Source organism: Rutidosis leptorrhynchoides, chromosome 3 (genome assembly GCF_046630445.1).
Source record: "Rutidosis leptorrhynchoides isolate AG116_Rl617_1_P2 chromosome 3, CSIRO_AGI_Rlap_v1, whole genome shotgun sequence".
Classification (NCBI taxonomy): Eukaryota; Viridiplantae; Streptophyta; class Magnoliopsida; order Asterales; family Asteraceae; genus Rutidosis; species Rutidosis leptorrhynchoides.
Window position 1 is genome coordinate 383,311,684 of NC_092335.1, and position 18,347 is coordinate 383,330,030.

Consider the following 18,347-nt stretch of genomic DNA (forward strand, 5'->3'; position numbering starts at 1 on the left):
GTAATATTTCGTCGTATTTCGTAGTAAACAATAATAGTATTTCGTACACCTCCGCTCGCACATCAGATCTCTTAACAATACTTATGCGACTTCAAGCTAGAAAGCTTGTATCCTTGTTTACTGAAAACTCAAGTTACAAAACTGAAGTAAAACAACTTAAAGAAGATCATAAGTTAATAAACTTGATCTTTTAACAAACTTTTTGTAGAAACCTCAAGCTACAAAGCTTGGATTCCTTGTTCTTGCATGTTCTTCAAACCAAGGCTTGAAGTTACAAGATGTATGAAGATTCAAGCTACAAAACTTGAATCTTTGAATAATGATGATGATTTCTATTTTAGAAAGAAAGAAAGAAAGGAAATAAGTTTTAAAACTTACAAATAAGAGAGAATTCTATAGTGAGAATGTAGAGAGAAGTGTGTGTTTGTGAAAAATGAATGAAGTATGTGTATATAACAAAGAAAGAAAAAGAAAAAATACAAATAATAAAAATACCCCCCAAAACCGATCAGTTTTGGTGGTGTGGTGGGGTGGTCTATGATGATAGTACAATGGTGATGTAGGCATGTTGGCTAGCATGTTGCATGAGGTTAAAACATGTAAGAAAGGTACATAAGCATGCATGAAATCTTGTCTTATATCTTAATGGACTTTGTCTTATGTCTTAATGGGTTCATAAGTCCATTAAGATGGGCTAACTTACTAGTCCATTAGCTGGAGTAGGGTGGACCTTGATGATCTTAGTCCATTAAGGTGATAAGCCCATTAATACTAACTAGTGTGCATTAATAAAACACTAAGCATAATTAGGCAACCGACAAGCTACGTAATTGTCATTTAGAAATAACAATTAGGATTAAATAGTCATAATACTCCAATTATGACCAAAGTTTAACGTGTACCAAGTACGTATCTCGTTCTAAACGGCTAGTGACACTAACGGTCATAAATGCATTCGAGGATCAAGTTAAGTAATTAAGCACTTAATAACACATTGTAAGGTATTAACAAGAGTAATTAGCATGGATAATGACTCCAGAATATTATCTAGCTCAGTACGCACATATACGCAGATTCGTGAAACCATAAAGTATAATTATAAGTCGAAAAAGTCGGGTCGTTACATTACCCACCTGTTAAAGAAAATTTCGTCCAGAAATTTTAAGCTGAGGTAGACGACAGGGTTGCGAAGAGGTGAGGATATTTCTGTTTCATCTGATCCTCTCACTCCCAAGTGAATTCGGGTCCTCGTTTAGCATTCCAACGGACTCGGACGATTGGAATCTTGCTTTGCTTCAAGTTCTTGACCTCGCGGTCCATGATCTCAATAGGTTCTTCTACGAAATGGAGCTTGTCATCAATCGTAAGCTCATCGAGAGGTATGACAAGTTCTTGTTCGGCAAGACACTTCTCCAGGTTTGATACATGGAAAGTGGAATGAACGGAACTTAATTGAGTCAGAAGATCTAAACGGTAAGCAACGGGTCCAACACGCTCGAAGATTTCAAAAGGACCAATATATCACGGATTTAGCATTACTCGGTCACCCACTTGGAATTCGAGATCTTTACATCTAATGTCAGCATAGCTCTTTTGGCGATTACGGGCCGTCTTGTGCCTTTCTTGGATTTGAACGATCTTCTCGGTTGTTTCATGGATGAGCTCGGGTCCCGTGATTTGCTTATCACCCACTTCAGCCCAATAAATAGGAGAACGACATTTACGGCCATATAAAGCTTCGAAAGGTGCGGCGTTAATACTCGAGTGGTAACTATTGTTGTAAGACAATTCGGCTAGAGGTAAATGCTTTTCCCAAGCTTTTCCGAATTCAATAACACAAGCTCGTAACATGTCTTCCAAGGTTTAAATCGTGCATTCGCTTTGTCCATCGGTTTGTGGGTGATATGCAGTACTCATGTCTAAATGTGTTCCCAAGGCTTCTTGTAAGGAACCCCAAAATCTAGAAGCGAAACGGGCATCTCGGTCGGAAATAATTGATAAGGGTACACCGTGATGGGATACAATTTTCTTTATATACAGTTGTGCAAGTTTGTCCATCTCATCGGTTTCTTTCATGGCTAGGAAGTGAGCGGATTTGGTTAGACGGTCAATAATAACCCAAATGGTATCATAACCGTCTACCGTTTTTGGTAGTTTCGTGATAAAGTCCATCATTATTCTTTCCCACTTCTATTGAGGAATTTCAGGTTGTTGAAGTAACCCAGATGGCCTTTAATGTTCGGCTTTGACCTTGGAACAAGTTAAACACTTTTCAACATAAGTAACAATGTCCTTTTTAATATTCGGCTACCAATATTGTTCTTTGAGATCGTGGTTCATCTTACCGGCCACGGGACGAATCGAATACCTTGACTTATGGGTTTCGTCTAAAATAAGGCTTCGTAAATCCCCATAACTAGGCACCCAAATTCTTTCGCGAAATATCGGAGCCCGATCTCTTTAACCTCGAATTGAGAGACGAGAACGTTCAAGCGTTCGTGAGAAATATTTTCATCTTTGAGAGCCTCATCTTGTGCTACACGGATTTGGCTATTGAGATTTGTGTGGATGGTGATGTTTAAGGCTTGGACACGAAGAGGTTCCATTCTTTCCTTTCGGCTCAAGGCATCGGCTACTACATTTGCCTTCCTAGGATGGTAACGAAGTTTACAATCATAATCATTCAATGTTTTGATCCACCGTCGTTGTCTCATATTTAGTTGTTTTTGATCGAAAATGTGTTGGAGGATTTTATGGTCGGTGAAGATGGTACTTTTGGTTCCGTAAATATAGTTTCTCCACAATTTGAGTGCAAAGACAACGGCTCCAAGTTCGAGATCGTGTGTCGTGTTGTTTTGTTCACGAATTTTCAATTGTCAAGATGCATAAGCAATAACTTTTTTTCGTTGCATCAATACACACTCAAAAATATGTTTCAAGGGATCGCAATATACAATAAAGTCATCATTGCCTTCGAGAAGAGATTAGATAGGAGCGGTGGTTAACTTTTTCTTTAAGGTTTGGAACGCCGTCTCTTGTTTGGCCGCCCAAACGAATTTCTTTCCTTTATGAGTTAACACGGTTAAAGGACGTGCAACCAAAGAGAAACCTTTGATGAATCTACGATAATAACCTGCGAGGCCTAAAAATTGACGAATATGAGTAGGAGTAGTGGGGGTTTTCCAATTACTAATGGCTTTAATTTTCGCGGGATCGACTTTAATACCTTGATCGCTTACAACATGACCAAGAAATTGAACTTCCTTTAACCAAAATTCACACTTGGAGAATTTGGCATAGAGTTGTTCTTGTCTCAAGAGTTCAAGTACGAGTTGGAGGTGTTGTTCGTGTTCTTCTTCGCTTTTTAAATAGATTAAGATATCATCTATGAATACGATAACGAATTTGTCTAGATACGGCTTGCGCACGCGGTTCATAAGATCCATAAACACAACAGGTGCGTTAGTCAAACCAAATGGCATCACAAGAAACTCATAATGACCATAACGAGTTCAGAATGCAGTCTTAGGGACATCGCCCTCCTTTACCCTCAACTGGTGATAGCCTGATCGCAAATCAATCTTAGAGTAAACGCTTGATCCTTGCAGTTGATCGAATAGATCATCAATCCTGGGAAGGGGATACCGGTTCTTGATTGTCAACTTGTTTAGTTCACGATAATCGATACACATATAGAAAGATCCGTCCTTCTTCTTTAAGAAAAAAATGGGAGCGCCCCAAGGCGAAGAACTTGGTCGAATAAATCCATGGTCTGGCAGTTCTTGTGTTGACTCTGCAACTCTTGCATTTCGGTTGTTGCAAGTCGATAAAGTGCACGAGCTACAAGTTCAGCTCCAGGCACTAGATCAATCTGAAACTCCACTGGTCGCGGTGGGGGTAATCCCGGCAACTCTTCTGGAAAAACTTCAAGGAATTTGTTTACAATTGGTACATCCTTCACTCTTTTCTCCTCAGCTTCCAACTTCTTTACATGCGCCAAAATGGTAAAATACCCTTTTCTCATGACCTTCTGTGCCTTCATACAACTAATAAGGTTCAGCTTTGGGTTACATCTCTCCTCGTAAACTATTAATGGCACACCATTCTCGCGAGGTATACGAATAATATTCTCTCCACAAACAACTTCTGCTTTTACCTTAGACAGCCAGTCCATGCCGACTATCACGTCAAAGCTTCCCAACTTAATGGGTGTCAAATCAATCTTAAAATCCACACCAGCTAAGTTTATTATACTTCCGCGACAAATTTGATCAGCTTTCTCAAATTTCCCATTAGCCACCTCAACAAGATATTTCTCATCCAAAGGAACTAATGACCAATCTAACTTAGAGCAAAATTGTCTACACATACTATCGGCACCAGTATCAAACAAGATAGAAGCTAATAGTTTATTGACAGTGAATGTACCTGTAACCAAGTCAGGATCCTCACGGGCATCTATGGCATTCAGATTAAAGACTCTTCCATGTGCAGGCCCGCCATCCTTCTTCTTGTTAGGACATTCGTTCTTAAAAAGACCCTGTTTGCCACACTCGAAGCACTTCTTTGGCGCATTCGGGTTCGCTTTCACAGCTGGAGTGTTGATCCCACAATCCTTGCCGATGTCTCCCGTCCTTTTACATTTCTCACACACCACATTGAAGTACCCAGTATGATGCCTATAGCATCTCTTGCACTGAGGAAGGTTACCATTGTAGTTAGGGTTCCTCCCCTCATTGTTTCCCCTAAAGTTCTCATGCCTCTTAACTGGATTCTGATTGATACCTTTACCCTTGTTTCCATCCCATTTGCGCTTCCCATTACTTGCCCCAGACCCTGATTGCACCTTCTCTAGATCTTGGCAGATAACTTGATCCATCAAGGTGTGCGCCATGCGTATAGCTTCCTGGACAGTCCCTGGTTTTGAAGAAGTGACATTCCCCTGGATGTCTTTGGTAAGTCCCCACAGATACCGCTCTAACCGTTTGTACTCAGGAGTAACCATTGTGGGGAACATTAGGGCTAACTCCAAGAATCTCCGATCATAACCATCAAGGTCAGTTCCTAAGACCTTCAATCCCCAAAATTCTGTCTCCATCTTTTGAATTTCGGTTCTAGGGCAGTACTCCTCTATTATCGCCCTTTTGAACTCTTCCTATGGTGTTGTATATGATTCATCAATTCCCTGAACCTGGGCAAACGTGTTCCACCATGTCAGAGCGCCATCCGACAGCGTGCAGGATGCGTACTTAGTCCCATTCGCATCAGAGCAGTTGCTAACCCGAAATACTGATTCTAACTTTTCAAACCATCTTGTTAACCCAACTGGTCCTTCTGTTCCACTGAAAGTCTGTGGCTTGTAACTCATAAATTCTTTGTAAGTGCACCCATTCTAAACATTTTGGTTAGCCATCGGAGCTTGTGCAGGGTTGACATTCGCCATGGCTACGACCACTCGAGTAGCCACCATTTCCTCAATTTGCACTGCAGTGGGTATTTCTCTTGGACCTCTCCTTCTGCTATTGATCTTCCCGACAAAAATGTCGACTTAAGTCAAAATCTATTATTCAATAATTAATAATGTCATAGTAATATGGTAATCAATTATTTAATCAACACAATACATGTTAACTAAGTATGGCAAACTAGTTACAGATATCATAAAACCATCATACAATTCTTAAAGAAAACGACATACAATTAATCAAACAACATTAGGTTCCATACATAATAAGAAAAAGTCGCATACAACTCCATAAGTTTTCGTACAATACTCGAATGAAATCATAAAACTACTAATGGAAATACAAAATGAAATCTAGTACATAAGTCCTATGGAGATGGAGGATAAATGACATCCATCAGGTGGGACACCTGGTCCTCCAGCTCAGTCACTCGGGCACGTAGGGTACGCACTTCCATCATCAGCTCCTTGATGGTAGGAGGTGCCGGTGGGGCCGGTGGTGCAGGTGGTGCAGGTGGTGCAGAAGTAGCACTAGAAGTAGATGGCGCATTACGGGCCACCTTACGCACAAATGGGCCAGGAGGTATTGGCACAACCAGCTTACGAGCGGTGATCCTAAACAACTATCCCTGTGCGTTCACGAATGGCTTACCCCCATTTACCCCAGGAATGACGGTACTGTCGTAGTGGTAACGCTTCTTAGGTGGGGTATAGGGTGGCGGTACAAGCTCCTCCTCGGGGTCCTCCTCAGTATCCTCCTTAGGATCCTCCTCACTGGTCTCATCTAATGATGAACTGTATGAGTCGTCTGAGGGTGGTGCAGGTGCATCACGTGTGGGAGAATATCTCCGACATCTGAACAAGGAAAACTAAATTTTTCCATGTCAGTAACACATATAGCAAGCATGTAATCAGGTATGATAACAACAGCATCCTAGATCATCTACAGCAGTACATAGCATGGAAATAATAGTATCATACAACGGTATCATGCAATAAAAAGCAGATAGTAGGGGCATTCAGTAGTGGGAATAAACAGTAGCATACGACAATAACACATAACAGTATTAGTAAGTAGTAGTATGCAGTAGTTCCGCAGAATCAAGTAAACGATCAAGTTGTAGATTACTCCTATTAGTGAATCCTAATCGACTCGGTCAAGACACACTAATGCAACCTAATTCCCTACAACCAATGCTCTGATACCAAATGTGATGCCCCGTCCAAAACCGTCATGGTACGGATCATCAACAACATGTCCATTACATGGTATAACACTATATGCTATTTTAAAACAAGCTTTTTGCATTCATAAAAAGATAACGTTTTTCCAACGGCAATTTTTTTATAAAGTACATGCTTCTACGGATAGAAAGCATTAACAATAGTACGTGACACTTAGGTCATTACAAAACCATGGTTCAAATATAACATAAGTAGTGAATGCAAAATAAAAAGTCCATGACTAGGAGATATCTCTAACAATGCATAGTATATCGGATGCATAATCGTCTTAGTTACCTAATAATAAAACATACTAAAAAGGTCAACACGAATGTTGGTGAGCTATAGTTTTATTGTAAACAATAAAGTAATGTAGACCACGAGATTTTTATATTCAAAATAGTATGAAAAATATATGCTTAACCGTGGGCGCTTGGTAACTAACTTAACAAAGATATATATATATATATATATATATATATATATATATATATATATATATATATATATATATATATATATATATATCACCCCCTAAAAGTACACTTGACGAGTGCGTTAAAATAGACGAAGTATTAAACACCCGTTGAATGCTAGCGCGACTAGCCCGAGTGGGGATGTTAAACCCTATAGATCCATATCTAAGATTCGCGTTCACCGGTTCATAAACCAATGACTAAACGTTACCGAGCTACGGGGAAAATTTGTGCCGTTATGTCACCCACACATATATAAAGTTTAAGTACTCATGTCTAGTATGAAAAACATAAAAAGTGCATGTATTCTCAGTCCCAAAAATAGTTAAAGTAAAAAGGGAGCTATAACTCACAGTGGATGTACGGTAAAGTCGATACGAAAATGTAAGCAAGTAGTAAGTCGGTCCAAAAGGTCCTCAACCTAATTCAATGGTTACTAAGTCAGTAAATCATCCCAAAACGTTTAAAAGTAAGTAAGTTAAGTCTTAAGTATCATCATTATCATCATATGTAAAAGGTAACGTAAGTTTTCAACAAGAATAGAGGTCGAAATGAAAAGCTGAATTCGAACAGCCGATACGACCTCTACACAAACTGAAATGTCGCGTGGCCAGTGGCCAAGGCTCTGTTTGTGAGTCCTCTTACCGCTTTCCGAAGCTCAGATCCTAACTTGATGTCGTTTGAGCATGGCGACGGTCAAAGTGCAAGTAGGTCAGAAAATTCAGCACGTCGTTACGAAGGCGTAGTGAACTTCGAAAGACCATAAATCCTAAACCGTATATCGGATTTAGGCGAGTCTTAAACGAAAAGTCATCTACACATCCCTAACTTTCTGGAAATTAATTTTCCAGAAGCTCCAGGAGTCAGATCAGACCCTTAAAAACAAATTCTAGTGCTCCGGTGGGTTTCTTTTTGTTTGATGCTTATCACGGTTCTCGTCCTTGATGCGTATAAGCCTCAAGTGTACAACTCTTGATGTTTTAGCATCATTTTGACCAAGTTTTAGCCATAAACACACAATGTCAAGACTAAGAAAAGAAGTACAACTCATTTAAGAGTTTGAGAAAGATGATGAACCAAAGTTACATCAAGTTCTTAATATATATATATATATATATATATATATATATATATATATATATATATATATATATATATATATATATATATATATATATATATATATATATATATATATAGTTTTGACACAAATATAAGTTCTATTTGAAATTTTAAGCTATAAACATGGATTCAAACCAAACAAGCAAGACCTTAAGTTATAGAACTTAGATCTTAGCTAAATATTGAAGACCTTAGACTAGAAAGTCTAGATCTTATGTTCTATGTGAAACCCTAAGTTATATAACTTAGACTTTCAACTTTTACAAAACCTTAAGTTATAAAACTTAAATTTTTACAATGTAGAATGAATATAAGCTAGTGAGCTTTTTGTTTTAACAAGTTGGATGACCATAAGTTACGTAATGATCAAACAAGATGATGAAACCCTAAGCTAGAAAGCTTGGATCTCTTAACAATACTTATGAGACTTCAAGCTAGAAAGCTTGTATCCTTGTTTAATGAAAACTCAAGTTACAAAACTGAAGTAAAACAACTTAAAGAAGATCATAAGTTAATAAACTTGATCTTTTGACAAACTTTTTGTAGAAACCTCAAGCTACAAAGCTTGGATTCCTTGTTCTTGCATGTTCTTCAAACCAAGGCTTGAAGTTACAAGATGTATGAAGATTCAAGCTACAAAACTTGAATCTTTGAATAATGATGATGATGATTTCAATTTTAGAAAGAAAGAAAGAAAGGAAATAAGTTTTAAAACTTAAAAATAAGAGAGAATTCTAGAGTGAGAATGTAGAGAGAAGTGTGTGTTTGTGAAAAATGAATGAAGTGTGTGTATATAACAAAGAAAGAAAAAGAAAAAATAAAAATAATAATAATAATAATAATAATAATAATAATAATAATACTCCCCAAAACCGATCAGTTTTGGTGGTGTGGTGGGGTGGTCCATGGTGATGGTACAATGGTGATGTAGGCATGTTGGCTAGCATGTTGCATAAGGTTAAAACATGTAAGAAAGGTACATAAGCATGCATGAAATCTTGTCTTATATCTTAATGGACTTTGTCTTATGTCTTAATGGGTTCATAAGTCCATTAAGATGGGCTAACTTACAAGTCCATTAGCTAGAGTAGGGTGGGCCTTGGTGATCTTAGTCCATTAAGGTGATAAGCCCATTAATACTAACTAGTGTGCATTAATAAAACACTAATGATAGGTCAGATCATGTTGAGATTGAGAGAAATGATAAGATAAAGAGAGATTCGGTATGTAAGCATGAGACTCGGTATTAGAGAGCATCGGTACAATTACATTCCACAGCTTCTAGAACTCAGTTACAATGCAATGGCTATCTAATTAGGACTACTTAGGTTCCTTATATAGCCTTCTTCTTAGGAACCTTCAATTAAGCTTATTTCACATTAACACTATACAACTTCGGGGTCCTAACAATCTCCCCCTTAGTGTTAAATGTGAACTTTACAACATAATCCTATTTTGTAATCTTGAGAGGTCCAAACGTTAGTTTCCATCGTGTGCCATCTGGTTTTGAAACTTCTACTTGATTTTTTGAAATTTGCTTAGAAGGTTTCCAGACACCCCACGCTTTTCTTGGATCTCCCTCATATAATGGATATTCATCCATTTCCTTGAAATATCTTCTCTTTCTCTGTCCACGAAGTATCTCAAACTGTCTTGTACGAACCCGGAGTTTCAGACGATCTCTTATATGCTTTATGAATTCTCCAAGACCCATTATCATGTCAATGTCATGGAACTTGCTTTGATGAATCTTAAGATACTTCAGTGCAGCCTTAAGTGTTCCATCTGAATATTTGTTTAGCTCTTCAGTACGAATGAACACCTTTTCTTTTTGAGAATTTACAAAAAACAAACCCTTCGGGTTCGAATTACATTTGAAACATCCTCATATCCTTCAGTCCCTCTGTAAATTGATCCGGACACGTAATTGGAATCTTTTTCCTTTTTGCTTCGAGACCTATTTGAAAGTCTTCATGTCTCATCAGTTCAATTGTCTCCATCATGTATCTTTTCACAGCTTCCAAAGCTTGAGCCTTAGCAAAAGGTCGTATGGTGATGATACTGAGGTAGTTGTAGATGTGAATGATGTCAAGCATATCTAGATTATGAAAATCTGTTTCAGTGAACTTGTACTCTTTCTCATCTTCTCTGATAACGTGGAACTGACTGATGACGTCTTTCTTTTCGCTTATCTCTACTCCGACTCGAGTAATATTCAACACTTCTGAAATACGATATTTTATTTGAAGCCACAAATCATCTTCATCTTTGTTGATATGATTCCTCCACATAAACTCATACCAATTCCTTTCACTTGCTGGAAGCAATCGTGAACCTATATAAGTGAACCTTTTACTCCTTGGTAATTCATTGATTCGGAAGATCTTATAAGCATTTTCTTCGATGAATGTGTTTCGTAACATTATAAAATCATGTTCTACTCCCAACAATAATCTTTGCTCCCGATTCTTAAAGAATATTCCATGATTGTATTTGAATCTGGAATTCACTGTTTCACTTGATGTAGATGTACCAGAAGTTGAACTTTCATTAGCATTTGTTGGATTTGAACTCGATGAGGGTGTAGAATTTGATGAATGACCAGTAGGATCTGTTGCATCATTATTTGGAACATCATCATCTTCAATATGATCAAAGATCTCATCTTCATTTGGATTAACATAAAGATTATCGTCATCGTCATCAGAAGAATCCATTTCATCATCACTTTCTATTACTGGTTCAGGATTCTCTTCATCTACAATCTCTACATCTTCCGGAATTGAAGATACTGATGATAACTTGCTTAGAATGACAAATCCATCGTCATCCGTCTCTTCAAGATAGAAATCACTCAAGTTCAAATCCTCATCTACCAGTCCACTATCAGCCTCATTATGAACAATTGGAATTATAACTTGCTCAGGCTCCTTATCATCAATTTCATCATGTGTAGTAACCATTTCTGATTCCATCTGAACTTGTTGAGCTTGTGAAGCTGATGAAGACCTTACACCACCACCCTTAGTTGAAATGTTTACCGTTAGATATTCTCCATCTACTCCTATCTCCCCCTCATGGCTATTCTGAGGATCAGAATCGTCATGTTCATCATCACAGTGAGGCCTCAACGGAGAAGAGCAGGAAATAAGTGGATATCGAACACGAGCATGAAACAATGCTTGAAGCGAAGTGCGTCGAAGAACATCTAGATTGACTCTAGAAAACATACGACTGAAATATTCTTGCTCCAAAGCATCATAGAAATGTGGTAAACGAGAAGGTGATGGTGGAAAAGTAACAATAGGAACACCAGCAGCAGCAACTGTTGAAGGCGATGTTGGTGGAAGTGTTTGAGTTGCCGTGAGGGCAGGTAAGGATGATTGTGCGGTATTATTCTTATATGTAGGGCTATACATACTACTAGTCAGATTCGTGATATCCCCTTCTGATGGAGCTTGGGTAACAACTGGAGTGGTCACCGGCGAAGTTTCTTTCGAAGCATCCGCCTCCATGACTTTGGTCTCATGGGACTCTGACAAAGTAGCAGGACTACCCGTCGGTTTAGTTCTCGCAGAGATATTGCTATCCCCGACTCCTGAAATCATTGATATACCATGAGGTGGCACATCTCTTTCAGTTAAAGACTCTTCCTCCAGACCCTGAGATTCAGAATCCGGAAGAGAAGTGGTTTGAACCAATGGATCACTTTCATGAACCAAGGGAATAGTCTGCTGGAAGTCTGATAAATATCCCGAAGGATTGTCATGTTAACTCGTTTCCATGGGACGCAGCAGATCTTCCTCATCAAGATAAGCCGGACCTCGAGACCCTGTTGTACGTTGAGGTACAGGAGGATTTCCAGCCGATACGCAGGGTGCCTTTTCAAGATTTTTCGGCTCCCCTTCGGCCGTTCTGGACTTCAATGATTGAGTTTCCTCAATCGATTGAGTCAACACAGACTTTACTGCAGAGGAAGACTTTACTTCCTTAGATGCAGAAGCACCTTACTTTGTAGGATTTATTATTAAGTCCTGTTTAGATTGGATGGGCTTAGTGGTCTTTTTACCATCCGTGCGTTTAGATCTCTTGCCTACTGAAGCTTGCGCTTCATTTAGCATAGGGCTTACTGTTATTCTTGGATGTGATACGGAGATAGGTGAGGGTAACCTAATTGGCTCTTGGTCTTGGTCCGTATCACCAACGGTTGGAGTAACTGTTTGGCGGACGATGGGTGTCAAAGTCCTAGATCTAGTTACTCGTTGGGTTGGCGGAGTCTGAATCATCTCATCAAGCATGTATCGAGTTCTCTTAGGAGAATGTTCAGGAGATGATTCAGATGCTGTTGCTGAAGTGTCACTGCTTACTTCGGGTGTTGTGGAAAGGGTTGGTTCAATCCTAGTTGGACTAGGTTCCCTGATCCTCACGGGTTGAGCTTGGTGTGCTACCCTAGATCGTTTGAGGTTCACCCTAAGTGGAGGATTAGCTGGCCCGGGTGGTTGAACTACAGGTTCCTCTACAACCTCTGGAGCTGGAACCACGGCAGGTTCAACTTGTTCTTGTTGTACCGGGTTCGGAAGAGGTATTCCTACAGCCTAAAAATAAGAACGCATACGAGCGTCTTGGGGTTCAGCTAGCCTCACTAGCCAATTTGGAATTGGCACAGTGAATTGATTATCAGACACCATAGGGGTGTTAATCTTCAGCTCTCCAAACCTTTTAATCTGTAATCCATGTGTACCTGGTACAAATATATTTGCATTTCTGCAAGCATTTATAGCATCATGGATAAAGATACAGAAAAACCTTTCGCAAGGGATGTATGAACCCCTTGGCTTATCAACTTGAGCTTGAACCAGATCCCATAAAAGCTCAGCATAGTCAGGAGCCTCTACTCTTATGAAAGAGTAGAATACTTTCAGCATTGGCACAGTCAAGCTATCAGATCCACTCCTTGTCATCAGCAAGCATCTGTTGATGATTGAGAAGATCACATACCACCTTGAGTGCAGATATTTCTTCTGAAACTTAGCTGGTGGAACGTTGGTAGCTCCAACATAACCAAGATCAAAGACAGAAGTCATCATTTGCTGAGTAGCAGGAAAAGCAGGAGCATTCTGTACAAGAGGAAGTCTGAAGACCCTCCTGAAATCAGCTTTAGTGAAACTCCTCCTCCCTTGAACTCCTCTTAGTTGAAATTCAAAACGAGCTTGTGTTCCCTCTGGATTTTCAGTAGTAGGTTGTGTAGCTTCCACAAACCTAATTGTTCTATTAAGTAACTCCAAATCTGTTACAGCTACACTGGCAGTAGTATTGAGAGCAGGCCACAGTGTGTGCCTCTCTAGAATTGCTGTCCAGTAGTTGCAGGGTATACGGATTTCAGAGTTGATGAAGTGATTGTTCACCATTTAGCTGTATAAATAAGAAATAGAAGACCACAAGATATTTAACAGAAAGCATATATCTCTATTCTTATTTGCCTTTGAAATCCTTTTTATATTTTTAAATTTTAAGATTTTTATGGTTTTTCAAAAATATAAAAGTCTTTTATTCTCAAATATGAACAAATAATTGAAAACCATGACATTCATATAATATTCATCTTAGTATAAAATCATCATGCAAGGTCAATTATATAACACAAGGACTCAGAACAACACTTAGTCAATTTTTAAACACATTTCAAGCAGATTCGGTAGTTATGAAAACTTTAGATTCTGTAACCAAATAAGCTTGAGTTTTCATATCAGAAAGATATAGAATAAACATGTTAAGTGTTTGAAGATAAAAAATTAGAAAATTTCAAGGTACCAAATTTCAGACTTGGTATCAAGAAAGAAAACCAGATTCGGTATCTTCAACAATTAACAGAAAGTCGCTCAAACATGCATATTCTATCATATATCAAGTAATATCACAACCATGATCAATTAACCATTCAATTACAAGTATATTAACATGTTAATTGTATAAACAAACTCGGTATCAGGATAAGAACACATTCGGTAGATACAGAATTCATCAAATAAGCAATTAAACATGTAATCAGACTCGGTCAAATGATAGATCAGTCAATTTAACACAGATTAGACAAGATTTCATGTTGATTTTCCAAATCAATTAAGTTTAAACAAAGATTAATTGAAATCGACTCAGACTCGGTATAATCAACAAGATTTCAAAAATTAAAGGTCATAATCCAGTTATTTTGATCTTTTCTGGTTGATAAAAATATAATTATCTCAGATCTACAATTATATATCTTAAACATTGATTAAAATGAACAATTACCAAGAATTTGAAGAAACAGAATGACGGACTCGGTAGAATTAGGCAGATTCGGTATAATCAACAGACTCGGTAGGTAATTAATAACAGTAAGAGAGTAATGTTTGACTTTGACTCTCCTTTTTATAGATACCGAAAGTAAAATACCGAATGGGCTTTACAGAATGGGTCTAAAATACCGAATACAGTCCAATTTTTCAAAACTTTAACAATTTAACTTGAAATTTTGACAAATTGATTTTTTCCTCTTGAAATCCATTTCAATCTTTTCATGAAAAACAATTCTGAGACAATTTCTGAAAACTTTGAACTTACCGAATCTGTACTGTTGGTTGTCAGACTCGGTAAAATGCTAAAAATAGCATTTATTCAGTAAAATTTAAGTATTTTTGGATTTTATCTTTTCCAATTTTTATGAATTTTTCGAAATAAGATTTGTACTTAAAAGAACTTTGAATTTTATACAAAGTACAAATCTTCAGTGATACCAATTGTTGACACGGGTTGCATACTGAGATGTATACAAGCCATAGTGAATTATTTCAGATAAAAACAAAGAAATTTTGAATTCACTTTTGAAAAACAATATTTTTGAATTATTTTCTCATTTTCTCCCTTTTTCTCCCCCTCAAAATGTGATATACAAGAAAGTAAATCAGCATTTTGATTATATTCCCAAGAAAATGAATTAACTCCCCCTTGAAATAGGATATCAATGAGTTACCTCCCCCTTGCGTAACCATTGAACAAATATATCTAGGAAGTTATCATTAATCTAAAGGCAGTCAATTAAAGAAAAATTATCTAAAGCACTGAAACTTAGTTGCTCCCCCTAGAAAGTATCTACTCCCCCTAAACACAAGATCCCAAAAATAAGTTCCAACATATCTAAGGAATATCAAGCACTATACTCTACCATGCCAATCTCTTTGATCAAGAAATTTAGCCTAAGTTCATCTAAAGGTTTAGTGAACATGTCAGCTAATTGCACTTTAGTAGGTACAAAGTATAACTCTATATCCCCTTTCTCTACATGGTCCTTAATGAAATGATAACGAATATCTATGTGTTTAGTTTTAGAATGCTGAACCGGGTTGCTTGTTATTGCAATAGCACTTTGTGAATCACAATAGATCGGGGTCTTAGAAATCTTAAAGCCATAGTCCAAGAGTTGAGTTTGCATCCACAAAACTTGTGAACAACAGTGAGCAGTAGCAATGTACTCAGACTCAGCTGTTGATAAAGACACACAGTTCTGCTTTTTGGATGACCAACCAACTAGTATATTCCCCAACATCTGAATTGATCCAGATGTGCTCTTTTTATCAACATGGCAACCACCATGATCCGCATCATTATAAGCAGTGAGATTGAAATCGGATCCATGAGGATACCAGATCCCAAGGTTAGGTGTACCTTTAAGGTATTGAAAAATCCTAACAACCGCTTTGGAGTGAGATTTCTTAGGGTTGGACTGAAAGTGGGCACAGACAGTTACGGCAAGTGTAATGTCTGGTCGACTCGCAGTCAGATACATTAAAGAACCAACCATGCTTCGATAAAGCGTAATATCAAAGGGTTCCCCATTAGTATCAGCATCCAGTAAAGTCCTCATTGGGGTAGTCATTGGTTTTAAAGCAGTCATTTTAAAACGTTTTAGCATATCATTGATATACTTTGTTTGACTGATAAAAATCCCATTTGGTAATTGTTTTACTCTAACCCCAAGAAGAAAGTTAACTGGTCAAGCATGCTCATTTCGAATTTGCTGGCCATAAGGTCACCAAATTCTTTGCATAAGGCCGGGGACGTGGAACCAAAAATAATATCATCAACGTAAATTTGAACCAAGAGAATGTGATCGTGGTTTTTACGGAAGAATAGCGTTGTATAAATCGTTCCACGAGAGAAGCCATTGTCCAGCAAATACTTTGTTAAGGTCTCGTACCATGTACGCGGTGCTTGCTTCAGACCGTATAAAGCTTTCTCCAAGTAGTAAATGTGGTTTGGATGAATGGGATCGACAAAGCCTTCTGGTTGATCAACATAGACTTCCTCTTGAAGATAACCATTCAGAAAAGCAGTTTTGACATCCATTTGAAACACCGTGAACTTCATATGAGAAGCAAATGCAAGGAAAAGACGAATTGCCTCAATCCTAGCAACCGGAGCAAACGTTTCTTCATAATCAATGCCCTCTTGTTGTCGATATCCTTTGGCCACAAGACGTGCCTTATTTCGAACCACAATTCCATCAGAATCCTTTTTGTTCTTAAAAATCCACTTAACCCCTATTGGTCGTTGACCCGTTGGTCTTGGAACTAATCGACATACTTTCAATCATTCAAATTGATTGATCTCGTCTTGCATTGCAACTACCCAGTATGGATCTAGTAAAGCTTGAGCAACCGTTGTTGGTTCAATCTTACTAAGAAAGGTTGTGAATAGACACATATTCTGAGTAGCCCTTCGAGTTGAAACTGGAGCAGATGCGTCACCAATAATAAGATCTATTGGATGACTTTTAGTCCAACGGGTGTGTGGAAGAGATTGTACATCAATTGTATCCATCAGAACATTAACCGTTATTGACGTTGAGCCTTGATCTGCTTGATCTGATATAACAGTATCTAATGGATTCAATAGAGTATCTGGAGAAACAGCTGGAGTTGTATCAAATGATGATTCTTGATCTTGTTCAAGATTATCAATAACAGGAGGTTGGAGGGAGGATGAAGAAGCAACAGGTGAATTAGTTGGTGTTGAATCTTCATCAAAAAGACTTTGAAGAGTCTCCACAGTAGTTGACTGTGATGGTGTAACCGGTACGATTTGAACATTTGAATCCCGTTGAGGAGTATAAAGACTATCAAACAAGATATCCAGTTCCTCTGATGTAACCGTAGGAACACCCTTCTTCGATAAAATTGAGTTTTGCGCGGAAGAAGTAGTAGCCAGGTTAGGATCGGGTTTTGAACTGAGTTGTTCAAAAGCCATTCCCGAAAATTCATCGAACTTGACGTTAATGCTCTCTTTAATCATCTTTGTCCGCTTATGATAAACACGATAAGCAACTTTGTTCGAGGAATAACCAAGAAATATGGCCTGATCGCCATGAGGATCAAACTTTCCGGGGCTGTCAAAATTGTTAAGCACATAGCATATACAACCAAAAACACGGAAATATTTGACATTCGGGCGTCTACCATATAATAACTCATATGGAGTTTTATCAAAATGTTTGTTTACAATACAACGATTTTGGGTATAGCATGCAGTTGAAATGGCCTCCCCCACATATTTTGTGAGGTAATTTGGAGTATGCAAGCATCGTTCGTGCTGCTTCGCACAACGTACGATTACGTCGTTCGACTGCTCCATTTTGTTGGGGGGTCCGAGCAGCAGAGAACTGATGTTCAATTCCTTGGTCTTTTAAATAACTATCAAGCGGGTCATTCTTAAATTCCGTCCCATTATCAGTTCTGATGCTCTTAACATGTTTGTTAAAAGAGCGTTGAATCTTTTTAATGAATTCAATGATAATGGCGGGGGTTTCTGACTTAGTTCGCAAAAGAAAAATCCATGTAAACCGGGTATAGTCATCAACAATGACAAGCACATGTTTCTTGCCACTGAGGCTAGAAATACGCATGGGTCCACATAAGTCCATATGCAATAATTGCAAAGACGATGAAGTACTGGGGTTTTGTTTAAGCGGATGATTAGTCCGTTTCAGCTTACCCATCGCACATGATGGACACACATGATGCTTA